We start from the raw sequence: 12734 nt of genomic DNA, 5'->3' as shown, positions 1-12734 counted from the left end.
GGGGTAACCACTCTTCTGACTTCTATCAAAATCAACTCATTTGACCTGTTCTTGAATTTAATATAAATGAAATCAAACAATTTTATGATATCTTCCTTTGCTCAACATATCTGTGGGATTCATCCATGTTGTTGTGTGGGCTAGTAGTCCATTTTTCAAATTATTGTTTTGTATTCCATTATATGAATACACAATAGATTAGTAATCCATCCTCCTGTTGATGGACCTTTAAGTTGTTTCTAGTTTTTGACTATAATGAAGAAAGCTGCTATGAACATTCCTACATGTGTCCTTTATTGGGCATATATTCTCATTTCTCTTGGTCGTATACCTGAAGTACAATTGCTGAGTCAGGGACTAGAAGTAAATTTAGCTTTAAAAGATACTGCTTAATTGTGTTTTAAAGTTAAACTCCCACCAGCAATTGTAGGAGAGTCCCAACTGCTCCATATCTTTCCCAATACTTGGTTTTTTTAGTCTTTCAAATTTTAGACTTTCTGGTGGATGTATAATAGTATCTTGTGGTTTTAATTTGCATCCTTCTCATGAATAATTACATTGACCATCTTCTCATATACTTATTGGCTATTGGATAATCTCTTTTGTGTGATACTTGTTCAAGCCTTTTGCCCATTCTTTAAATTGTTTGTGCTTTTTTGTCTTATTTGTATGAGTTCTTTATACCTTCTGGATATAACCCTTTTGTCAGATAGATAGATAGACAGACATATAGATAATGAAAATATTATCCTAGTATGTGTCCTGCCTCTTCATTCTCATACTAAAGTTCTCATACTGAACAGAAGTTCTTAATTTCAATTAAGTCCAATTATGTTTTTATTCTTTTATGGTTACTGTCTTTTGTAACCTATTTAAGAAATCTTTGTCTATCCAAGGTGATGAAGATGTTCTATGTTTTCTTCTAGAAATTTGATATTTTAATTAGACATTTATACTTATGAGCTATCTTTAATTAATTTTTATATGTGGTATAAGGTAGGAGCCAAGTTTGAGGTTTTCTTCCCATATGGATATACAACAGTTCTAGCCTCATATGTTGAAAAGCCATGCTTTCTTTCACGGAATTGCATTTGTACCTCAGAGGGAAAGTACTCAATATTGCACCATCGGATATGTAAGCTGTGATGTTTTGGTTTGGGGTTTATTTGTAGATAGTTTTTGTTATATTAATAAAATTCCATTCTATTTTAATATGCTGAGCATCTTTTTCCTGAGTGGGTCTTCTTCTTTTTAATCAAATCCATTTTCTGTATTTATTGAGATAATTATATGTTTTTTTCTTTTTTTCTGTCAATGTGAAGAATTATATTGATTATTTTAGAATGTTAAATGAACCTTGCATTCCTGGGATGAACCATACTTGGTCATTATGAATTTTTTTTTTTACATCTCTATTAAATTTACTAATGTTTTATTTAGAATTTTTTACTCCACATGCAGAAAGGATTTTGGTTTTGGCATCAGATTTATGTTAGCCTCATAAAACAAGTAGTTAATTGTTCCTCTTTTCTCTAATCCCTGAAAGGGTTTGAGAGAGATTATTATTTCTCCTTAAATATTTGGAAAAATTTACCTTGAAAGTCACGTGGGCCTGGATGATCTTTATGGAATTTTATCCATGAATTCCATTTCTTTAACATATGTCAGAGTGTTAGGATTTTTATATTTTTATATCAGTTTTGGTAAATTGTATTTTTTCCAAGAATTTGTCTATGTTGTCAAGTTTATTGGCAAAAAGTTGTCATCATGTTCTCTTAATATCAGTAGAATGTGTAGTGACATCATATTTTGAAACTCCTGATATTGGTCATTTGTGTCTTCTCTCTCTTCTATTGATTATTTTTTCCAGGAGATTATAGATTTTATTACTCTATTTAAAGAGCAGATTTTCATCTGTGATGATTTCTTTATTGTATATATATTTTTTATTTCACTGATTGCAGTACATTCTTTATTATTTCCTTCCTTCTGCTCTATTTGTTTTTAAGTTGCTTTTCATTTTCTGTATTCATAAAATGAAAGCTTAGAGTATTGATTTTGAACTATTCCTCTTTTCTAATGTATTCATTAGAAGCCATTGATTTCGTTCTAGGCACTGCTTTAGCTGCACCCCACAAATTTTGATATGTTTTATTTTCATTTTTCTTCAGTTCAAATACTTTCGAATTTCCTTTGTGATTTCCTCTTTGGCCCACAGGTCATTTAGAAGTATGTTTCTTAATTTTAATACATTCTGGGATTTCCTACTTATATTTCTGTGTTGATTTCTTTCTTTCTTTTTTTCTTTTTTTTTTTCTGTACGCGGGCCTCTCACTGTTGTGGCCTCTCCCGTTGCGGAGCACAGGCTCCGGACGCGCAGGCTCAGCGGCCATGGCTCACGGGCCCAGCCGCTCTGCGGCATGTGAGATCCCGGACCAGGGCACGAACCCGTGTCCCCTGCATCGGCAGGCGGACTCTCAACCACTGCGCCACCAGGGAAGCCCCCAGCTTTCTTTTGATTGGTGTTTCCATGCTATATCTTTTTTCCATTATTATACTTTCAAGTTATCTGTGTCTTTATGTTTAAAGTGTGCTTAATGAACATAATATAATTTATTCTTTTCTAAAAACTGTCTGACATCTACTTATTTTTAGTGAGTTTGTTGATATAATTGGGATTAAATTTATCATCTTTCTATTTGTTTTCTATTGGTTTCATCTTGTCTTTATTCCTCCTTCCTGTCTCCTTTTATAGTAATTAATATTGTATTGTATTGTATTGTATCTCCATTTAATTTTTGTTGCTCTCTTAGTATTTTTTTTTAATTACAAAATGAGATATTTAAAATGTTAAGTCCTCCTATTCAGGAACATAGTATATTTCTTCAGGTCATGTTAAGCCTGTAATGGGTTGAATAGTGTCCTCCCAAAATTCACGTCTATTCAGAACCCCAAAATGTACCTTATTTGGAAATAGGATTTTTGCAGATGTAATTAAGGTAAGTATTGAGATGAGATCATATTGAATTAGGGTGGTCCTAAATCAAATGAGAGTCCTTACAAGAGACAGAAAGGACACACAGATAGAGGATTTTGTGAAGATCTAGAAGACTATGTGAAGTTAGAACTAGAGATCGAAATGATGCATCTTCAGGCCAAGGGGTGATAAGAAGTGCCAGCAATGACCAGAAGCTAGGAGAGAGGGATGGGACAGTATCTCCCGCAGAGACTCTATAAAGGAACCAAACTGGCCAGTTAGTGGCTGCGTACTACAGCAGCCACAGGAAACTAATGCAAAGACCTTCAGGTAAATTTTAGAGTTTATTAGCATAAATCTTGCAAAATTCTTGTTAAATTTATTCTGAGGCATTACATAGTTTTTATTGCTATTATAGATTCTATATGTTTTTACATTAAAAATTTTTAAGTTTATAATATTATTTATTAAAATATTGATTTTATATTTAAAATATTTATGTATATTTTATATTTAAAAATTTTAAATCTTCTATCTGACTACTACTAGGAATCTAGGAAAGCTGTTATCTTTTAACTGGTCTCTTTATAGAACTCTCATAGTTGTTTGTAACTATTTTTTATTATTCCCATGGATTTTCTAGGCTGACCTCAAATCATCTGCAAATAATGATAAATGTCTCTTCCTTTCAAATTTGTCTTATGTTGAACCATATGAAATTGCTATTTCACCATTTTGTCCTACAAATTGACAGTTTTTTATGGTTCAAGCTAGTATGTCTCTTCTGTCCTGTATTTATTAGCTTAGCTTGAAACTCCGTAATAATTTTGGCTAAATCAGCAATAGAAGCATCCTTGTCTTCTTCCTAATATTAATCAGAGTGCCTTTAATAATTCATTTTTTAAGAAAAATATGATGTTTAGTACTGTGTTTTATTTCATTAAGCAAGTATTCTATTTCTGGTTTCTATAATTCTTAGATATGTCTGTTAAAATTTATTAAATACCTTTTTGCTCTCCATAAACATGTACTTGTGGATTTTCTCCTTTATTAATAGAGAACATCATATATACATATATATATGACTTTTTTAAAATGTTCTCAATAATAGTTTTTAAAATGTGCTACCAGATTTATTTGTAACCTTTTATTATTATACAAGTAATGCACATTCACTATAGTAAAATCAGAAAATATAGAAAAAGCAAAAATAAAATTTTATATTCCTGCTACCCAGAGATTATCACTATTAACATAAGTAGATTTCTTTGTGGTGACTATCTCAAATCCTTGTGTAAAACCTCCTAGGTCATATAATAGTTTTTAAATACATTGCTGGTTTCATTTCACTGATATTTTATTTACAACATATTTATTCTCATTGATGAAATTGCTCTATTGTCGTGGTTCTTTTTGTAGGTCATATACATGTTTGAAAATCTGATGGAAGCCTTGTACTCTCTCTTCGGAATAATATATATGTATATATATATATAATATGTATATCATATACTCCCAATCATCCATAATATTTCAAGAATTTGGGGATCCTCTTAAAGTTCCATCATCAATATCCCAGTGTCTAGAGACTCCAGGTTAAGAACCATGGTCTGATTTTCTTTTTCAATGCCTCCCTTGCCAGGTTCTGGTATCAAGATGATGCTAAATTTGGAAGCTCTCATTTCTCAATCTCTCTCTCTCTCTTTTTTTAGTTTGCCTTTCCTTTCCTTGCAAATTTGGAAGAACTTGTGTCTGAAGTTGTCTGGGCCTTTGACAACAGTTTTTAAATCGTTACTACTCTATTCAGGCTATTTCTTTTAAAATCAATTTTAGCAATTTATGTTTTCCTAGCAATGTTTATTTTACATAGAATATTAATTTTTATTTATTATATTTATATGTTATTAAATCTATATTAGGACAATTTCCTTTTGGAATCTGGGCCTTTAAATCAATGTGCTTTATAATAAGATATTTTTAAAGTAATCTCACTGTCTTCTAAATTAGTAGAAGCCTGTTGAACTTAAAAGACTGTTGACTGAATAAACTTGATTATAAGGCAGCAGTTTTAATTTAGGTCAAAATTAATGCTGAAATAAAGCAGTGTTGTTGCTATCTATCTACGTATCTATCTATCTACCTATCATCTATCATGGTAGCATGGCCCTAAATGCCCGGATGACCTATAGAGCATTAAACCTTGCTTTTGTTTTACTTGCACTCTTAAGTATGTGTAAAGGCTCACACATTCAGAAGGAAAGGAATGCACTTTTCTTTCACCATTGAAATGAAAAATCTTGTCTTTGATTAAAGTTACAAATATCTCTCTTGATATTTCTAATGTCTTAAAAAAACAGCTATTGCTTTTATCATTTTTATTGTTATTCCCTTACTAGTTTTCACTTTCATCTTTATTAATTCTTTCTACTTTCTTTGGGCTTATTTGTTTTTCTTTTTCTGGTTTCTTGAGTTGAAATCTTGACCACCTATTTTTAGTCTTTCTTGCAAAATAATAATATAATTATTGCCATGGATTTTCCTCTGAAATTTTATCCTATAGGTTTCCTATGTAGAATTCTACTTTTTGTTAATATTTAAATAACAGACATGATCATGCAAATAAAAATTCAACCTCCAATTTAGAAGTGTATAAATTGACAAGAAAAAGTCTCTGCTTTCTACTCTCCAGCTCACAACTGTGAGTCCATGCCTTGGAGTTAACCACTTTGGACCATTTCTGGTTTTGGTCCTCCTTATGGACATATCTAGAACTCTAAATAGTATTCTATGTCTCTATTATTTGGTTTATCAACTGTCGGGTATACTCTTGACTGCTTTCCATAAAAGATATGGAGTTTAGCCCACTTAACACTTCTCAGTTCCCTACCCTTTCATGCAATTTTTTTTTTTTTTTTTTTTTTTTTTGCTTTACGCGGACCTCTCACTGTTGTGGCCTCTCCCGTTGCGGAGCACAGGCTCTGGATGTGCAGGCTCAGCGGCCATGGCTCACGGGCCTAGCCGCTCCGCGGCATGTGGGATCTTCCCAGACCGGGGCACGAACCCGCGTCCCCTGCGTCGGCAGGCGGACTCTCAACCACTGCGCCACCAGGGAAGCCCCATGCAATTTTGATTATTTTATAAGTTACTATTTAGCTTACAAAAATATACTTAAACCTCTTTTTTCTTGATCCATCAACGATCTGATTCTCTCCTAGGTAAGATGAGGAAATTAGTGTCCCTACACTTCTCTTAACTTCCTTCTGTCTCTGCCTCCCAGTTTCTTTTCATTTTGCTAAAATCATAGAATACATTGTTGCTTTTATTATTTTGAACAAAGTTTTATCTGTTAGATCAACTAAGATTTAGCAAAAAAGTTTTATTTTACCTTTGCTTATTCTTCCTCTAATGTTCTTTTCTTTATGTAAATCTGAGTTTCCGACCTATATTATTTTCCTTCTCCCTGAAGAACTTCCTTTAACATTTCTGACGAGGCAGGTCTATTGGCAACAAATTCTCTCAGTTTTTGTTTGTCTGAGAAAGTCTTTATTTCTCCTTCACTTTTGAATGATAATTTCTCAGGATGCAGAATTCTAGGTTAATGTTTCTTTCTCTTCAACACTTTAAATATTTCACTCTACTCTCTTCTTTTTTTTTTAAATTAATTTATTTTTGGCTGCGTTGGGTCTTAGTTGCTGCGCATGGGCTTTCTCTAGTTGCGGTGAGCGGGAGCTGCTCTTCCTTGCGGTGCGCGGACTTCTCATTGTGGTGGCTTCTTTTGTTGCAGAGCATGAGCTCTACTCACGTGGGCTTCAGTAGTTGTGGCACGCAGGCTCAGCAGTTGTGCTCGTGGGCTCTAGAGCGCAGGCTCAGTAGTTGTGGCACACGGACTTAGTTACCCCATGACATGTGGAATATTCCTGGACCAGGGATCGAACCTGTGTACCCTGCATTGGCAGGCAGATTCTTAACCACTGCGCCACCAGGGAAGTCCCTCCACTCTCTGCTTACTTGCACAATTTTTGAGAAGTCAGATGTTAGTTCTTATCTTTGTTCCTCTATAGGTGAGATATTTTCCCCCCTCTGGCCTCATTCAAAATTTTTTAATCTTTGATTTTTTACAGTTTGAATATCATATGCCAGTGTGTAATTTGGGGGACATTTACCCTGCTTATTGTTCTTTGAGCTTTCTGGATGTGTGTCTAATATTTGGTGTCTAATATTAATTTGAGGAAATTGTCTTTCTGACATTCCCAAAAGGAATACCTATGTTATGCCTTCTTTAGTTGTCCCATGGAACTTGAATATTCTGTTCCATTTTTTCTCTTTGCTTTACAGTTTTGGAAGTTTTTATTGACATATCTCCTCATGCTTCTTCCTCAGCCATGTCCAGCCTACTAACGAGCCCACCAAAGTCTATCAGAAGCTATCACATTCTTCATTTCTGTTTTTGATCTCTAGATTTCTTTTCGATTCCTTTTTAGAATTTCCATCTTTCTTCTTGCCCATCTATTCTTTTTTTTTTTTTTTTTTTTGCGGTACGTGGGCCTCTCACTGTGTGGCCTCTCGCGTTGCAGAGCACAGGCTCCAGACGCGCAGGCCCAGCGGCCATGGCTCACAGGCCCAGCCGCTCTGCGGCATGTGGGATCCTCCCGGACTGGGGCACGAACCCGTGTCCCCTGCATCGGCAGGCGGACTCTCAACCACTGCGCCACCAGGGAAGCCCAGGGGTCTTAGCATATTAATCATAGCTGTTTTAAATACTTGGTCTGATAATTCCAACATCCCTGACATATCTGAATTTGATTCTGATGCTTGCTCCATCTCTTCAAACTGTGTTGTTTGCCTTTTAGTTTGCCTTTTAGTTTGCCTTGTAACTTTTTGTTGGAAACTGGTCCTGATGTCCTGGATTAAAGAATGTAGTCTGGTTTCCATGTAGGTTTCTCCTCCAGTAAATTATGATTCTATCTGCCTGTCTGTCTCTCCAGTTTTGAGGGCAGCAGTTTGCCTTGTGACCTCAATTCTCTGATGGATCTAAGAAGAGCTGTTGATTTTCAGTTTGTTCAGCTTTTTTTTTGTTGTTAGGATGGAGTGATGATTTTCAAACACCTTATATTACTGACCAGAAACCAGAAATCTTTTCAACTTTGTAATTCATTTTGCATAGTTAGTTTTTAACAACACTTACATTTTTTGTAACTATAATTGAATTTTCCATACTTCCTTTATAAGTTCATTATGAAATTCAAGTCCAAATAATAGCATTTATAGTATTATGATTATGTAACTTTGTTTGTTACAGATATGGGTAGGATGATTGAATCCATAGAGAAGGGGTTGTAATTTTATGTTCCTAAACCTGTGCTACTCTGAGAATTTCCTGTAACAAATTGAAATGGATATTCTTTTCTTACAGTTTATCCATTTCTCAAATGAATGCCTTGTCTTAGCTTATTGCATCTATGGACCACAATTTTCACAGAGTCTGTAATTGTTCCTCCTTTTCTCTTGCTGAAAGAGAAAATGCTTCATAATTATCCCAGTTTTTATTTATACTGTTTTTGGAATGGTTACTTTTTTTTTTTAATTTAATTTTTTTTTAATAAATTTATTTATTTTATTTTTGGTTGCGCTGGGTCTTTGTTGCTGTGTGTGGGCTTTCTCTACTTGGGGCAAGCAGGGGCTACTCTTCGTTGCAGTGCGTGAGCTTCTCATCATGGTGGCTTCTCTTGTTGCGGAGCACGGGCTCTAGGTGCATGGGCTTCAGTAGTTGTGGCACGTGGGCTCAGTAGTTGTGGCTCACGGGCTCTAGAGCACAGGCTCAGTAGTTGTGGCTCACAGGCTTAGTTGCTCTGCAGCATGTGGGATCTCCCCAGACGAAGGCTCGAACCCGTGTCCCCTGCATTAGCAGGCAGGTTCTTAACCACTGCGCCACCAGGGAAGGTCAGAATGCTTACTTTTAAATAGATTATTTTATTGTCACATTGTACAAATCTATCCCCATTATTTCTTTTATGGCCTTTGTGGGTTTCTTCTGCTGTTTCTTAGATCCTGTGTCATCCTTTGTCATGGGATTCCTCTTTGGAGTTGCTAAAGTGTATTTTGGTACTTTTCAACTTTTTTCAGAAGAGATACATAAGAACCGTTCTAAGTCTTTGCATGTATGAAATGTCTTCATTTCACTTTCACACTTGGTTGATAGTGTGCCTGCGTATAGAATTTTATGCTCAAAATATTTTTTCCTGGGCTTCCCTGGTGGCGCAGTGGTTGAGAGTCCGCCTGCCGATGCAGGGGACACGGGTTCGTGCCCCGGTCCGGGAAGATCCCACATGCCGCGGAGCAGCTGGGCCCGTGAGCCATGGCCGCTGAGCCTGCGCGTCCGGAGCCTGTGCTCCGCAACGGGAGAGGCCACAGCAGTGAAAGACCCGCGTACCGCAAAAAATAAAGAAAAAAAAAAAATATATATATTTTCCTAGTTGTTTGAAATCATTACTTCATTGCTTTCTTGCTTGCTTTTCTATTTTTTTTTCTTGGATAATATCTTTATTACATTGTCTGATTTTTCACTTGGAATAAGCTATCTTGATGTTCCAATACTGCTTTAACCACCTCTTGGTGTCTCAGCTAAGAATACCTGTCTTGGTTTCACCTGGAAATCCACTACAGATATTTACAGCTGCTAGATTGCACTGGGTACGACTGACACTCTTGGTTGCTCAATGAGGCTGTTCCTTCAACATTTTACTTGGACTTCTACCTCTGGTATGTGCTGGTCTATCATCCGTCTCAGGTGTAAGTGGTCCCTGGCCTGCTCTACTCCACCAGTGGCCACTTCTGTGGCTGGAATGTCAAGCATCTCCCACAGCTGGTCTGCTCTGCTCTACCCCATTGCTTTCTTGCATCCCATGTGTCAATGGAATCCCTGAAATTGTTACTTGTTTGTAGTAACCTGTTTCCCCTAACCCGCCCCCCCGCCCCAAAGCTTTTGGTGTGTTCTCTTTATACCTGTTCTGAAATTTTAGAATGAATCTTTTTTTCTTTTACAAACTCATCCTGTTCTATACTTAATAAGCCCTTTCAATCTGAATTTTTATATCTTATATCAACTCTGGGGTATGTTCTTCTATTATTTAAATTTTTTTTTCTCTGTCTGTATTCCTGGAACTCCTGTTGGACAGGTATTGATTGGTTCTTTTAGTTGCTCTACTCCTCTTGACATTTTTCCCTTCATGTTTTCTGTCTCTGGTCTTTTTCCTCTATATTCCAGGAGATTTTCTTAAGTTTTTTCTTGCATTCCTTAGAGTTATTTTTTTATTTTGGTGATTGTATTTTTTTTTTTTTTTTTGTGGTACGTGGGCCTCTCACTGTTGTGGCCTCTCCCGTTGTGGAGCACAGGCTCCGGACGCGCAGGCTCAGCGGCCATGGCTCACGGGCCCAGCCGCTCCGCGGCATGTGGGATCTTCCCGGACCAGGGCACGAACCCGTGTCCCCTGCATCGGCAGGCGGACTCTCAACCACTGCGCCACCAGGGAAGCCCTGGTGATTGTATTTTTAATCTCCATGAATTCTTCATTGTTTCCCACCTGCTCTTTTTTCATAGTAGTCTCTTTTGGTTTAAATGAATACATTATCTTCTCTTTTTGGACATTAATGAGAATTCCTTGTAGCTTCTTATGTTTTATGAATTATTTATATTTCCACTGTCTAGGTCAGTTATTTTGATATTTATTTTGGTTGTTCTCCAAATAAACTTGAGGTACAGAATTTCCTACCAACACATGGTCTTTTACTCATTTACTTGTGAATCAAGGATAAGTCCAATTGATATAGGTGGCTTTGGTGAGGTTTCCTTTGTTCAGCTCCAAACTTAGAGCTAGATTTTGTGTTTGTCAATAGGAATGTGGATGATAGGATTTACTTTAGGGTGCTGGGGGCAGGTAGTCAGTCTGGGCTTCTCTCTAAATGCCAATGCAAATTTGGTCCTCTCTGGTATGCCAACCTCTACTCTGAATTACTATTGCATGAATACACCACATACACTGACTAAATTTCTTCAGAGATGATGTTTCCAACTTGGCCTGGGAGCAAAATCCATTGCTGCATAGAAGGATGGGGCAGGGCACCAAAGACCAAGGACAGCAGGAGTCCGGGCTCTGGTTCCATCAGTCCTGATGTATGTGCCCATCTTTGGAGTTGGGGATGAGAACATCTGTATTTGTAACACCGTGGATTGAGTAGGGAAGTTGTATTCCTCAGAGGAGATTCAAATGCTTTTATCTGAAGATTAAGACAAGAGCAATAGCTGTCCACTATAATAAGCAAGTGTGATTAACCCCACTTTATGAGTGCATTTGGTGAAATACTGTGAATGAATCATAGAGGTTAGGAGTGAGGGGCAGCATGATATAGTAAATCAACGTAATATAAACAACACCATTGCTGATCCTTGTGCTGATCTTTGTGGGAAAAGCTAGAGGGAATGCTTAAGTAGTTCCATCAACTTAACCTTGGCCCAGTTCACATCAGTTGGGAGTGGAGAGGAAGAGGCTCTGCAAATCATTAACATCATAGCAAAGATGCTATAGGCTCCAGTAGAGACCAACTTCCTGTTTCTGATTCACTAAATATCTTTCCCTTAAAATGAGCATAGAGTAATCATGGGAGAAAAATGCGGCTGTGGAAAAGACTTGTGGAATATTACAAAATGTTTGGGACCGTATTCACTCTATTCGTACTCCTCCTTTCATTTGTAGAGTTTCTATGCATTTCAAAGACTTTTTTCGGTGCTGACAGGGAAGAAAGTTCTGCCAAATTGGAACCTTTTAAACAGATCAAGATTTTCAGCTTATCTCAAACAGAGTTAGATTTGATGCAGATAAATCTCAACTACATCACAGTGTTGATGGGACCATTCATTTCCTTTCTTTTTAACAGAGTAACTGCCATTCTCAAACACAGATCAAGCATTTAGCCCTAACAAATGTAGTAATCAAGATAGAGGTTGACCAGCTTACCCAGTTTCCCTTCTGCGCTTTGGCTGAGATGTTTAATTTTCGTTTCCTCCTTTCCATTGACATGGAAGGAGGTCTGATAGCCCTTTACAGGGGATGTTGTTACTTCTTCATTCTCAAATAAGAGCTGGAATTCCATTTGAAAAGAGAAATTACATTGGGTTTAATCAATACCCTCAAAGAATTAAGAGGAAAAAATTACCTGTTATTTGACTTTAATACGTACTTGATGCCCATGATTTGTGTTCTTATGTTAATTATAGGGTCACTAGCAATTAGATTAGCTATTGTTAACATCTAAAATTGATTTAAATGCAAAAAGAATCAATACTTGAGCTAAATGTTTAAATATCCTGACACTAACAAGAGACTCAGTCTTTCCAATTGAATTATTTTTTGCTTTCTGCATTTTATATCAATCATGTCTAAGAGAGGTGAAAAATACTTACTGTTGTAAAGGACAATGTAAATAACTTGCTATGGCCTTAGGAATGAAGGCAATGGCACTGGTGGGAGCATTAAGTGATAAGGGTAGTTTGTGAAACTAAAGTATCTTAGCATTAAATTTGGCAAAAGATTATGCTAATTACAAATGGCCGATGAGTTTTTTTATAGCAATAGTTTTTTTTAAATTGGAGTATAGTTGATTTACAATATTGTGTTAGTTTCAGGTGTACAGCAAAGTGATTCAGTTATATATATTTTTTCAGATTATTTTCCATTATAGGTTACTACAAAATATTGAACAT

At 36.3% G+C, this 12734-nt stretch overlaps 1 pseudogene; it reads right to left on the bottom strand.

Annotated features, from left to right (window-relative positions):
• Positions 1-9575: 9575 nt before the first annotated feature.
• LOC101326823 (SNRPN upstream reading frame protein-like) lies at positions 9576-9830 on the bottom strand (annotated as a pseudogene).
• Between the last annotated feature and the right edge of the window lie 2904 nt (positions 9831-12734).

The sequence above is a fragment of the Tursiops truncatus genome, chromosome 2, assembly GCF_011762595.2.
Source record: "Tursiops truncatus isolate mTurTru1 chromosome 2, mTurTru1.mat.Y, whole genome shotgun sequence".
Taxonomy (NCBI): Eukaryota; Metazoa; Chordata; class Mammalia; order Artiodactyla; family Delphinidae; genus Tursiops; species Tursiops truncatus.
Note: the sequence above shows the minus strand (reverse complement) of the source record. Positions and strands in the feature narration are given on the sequence as shown.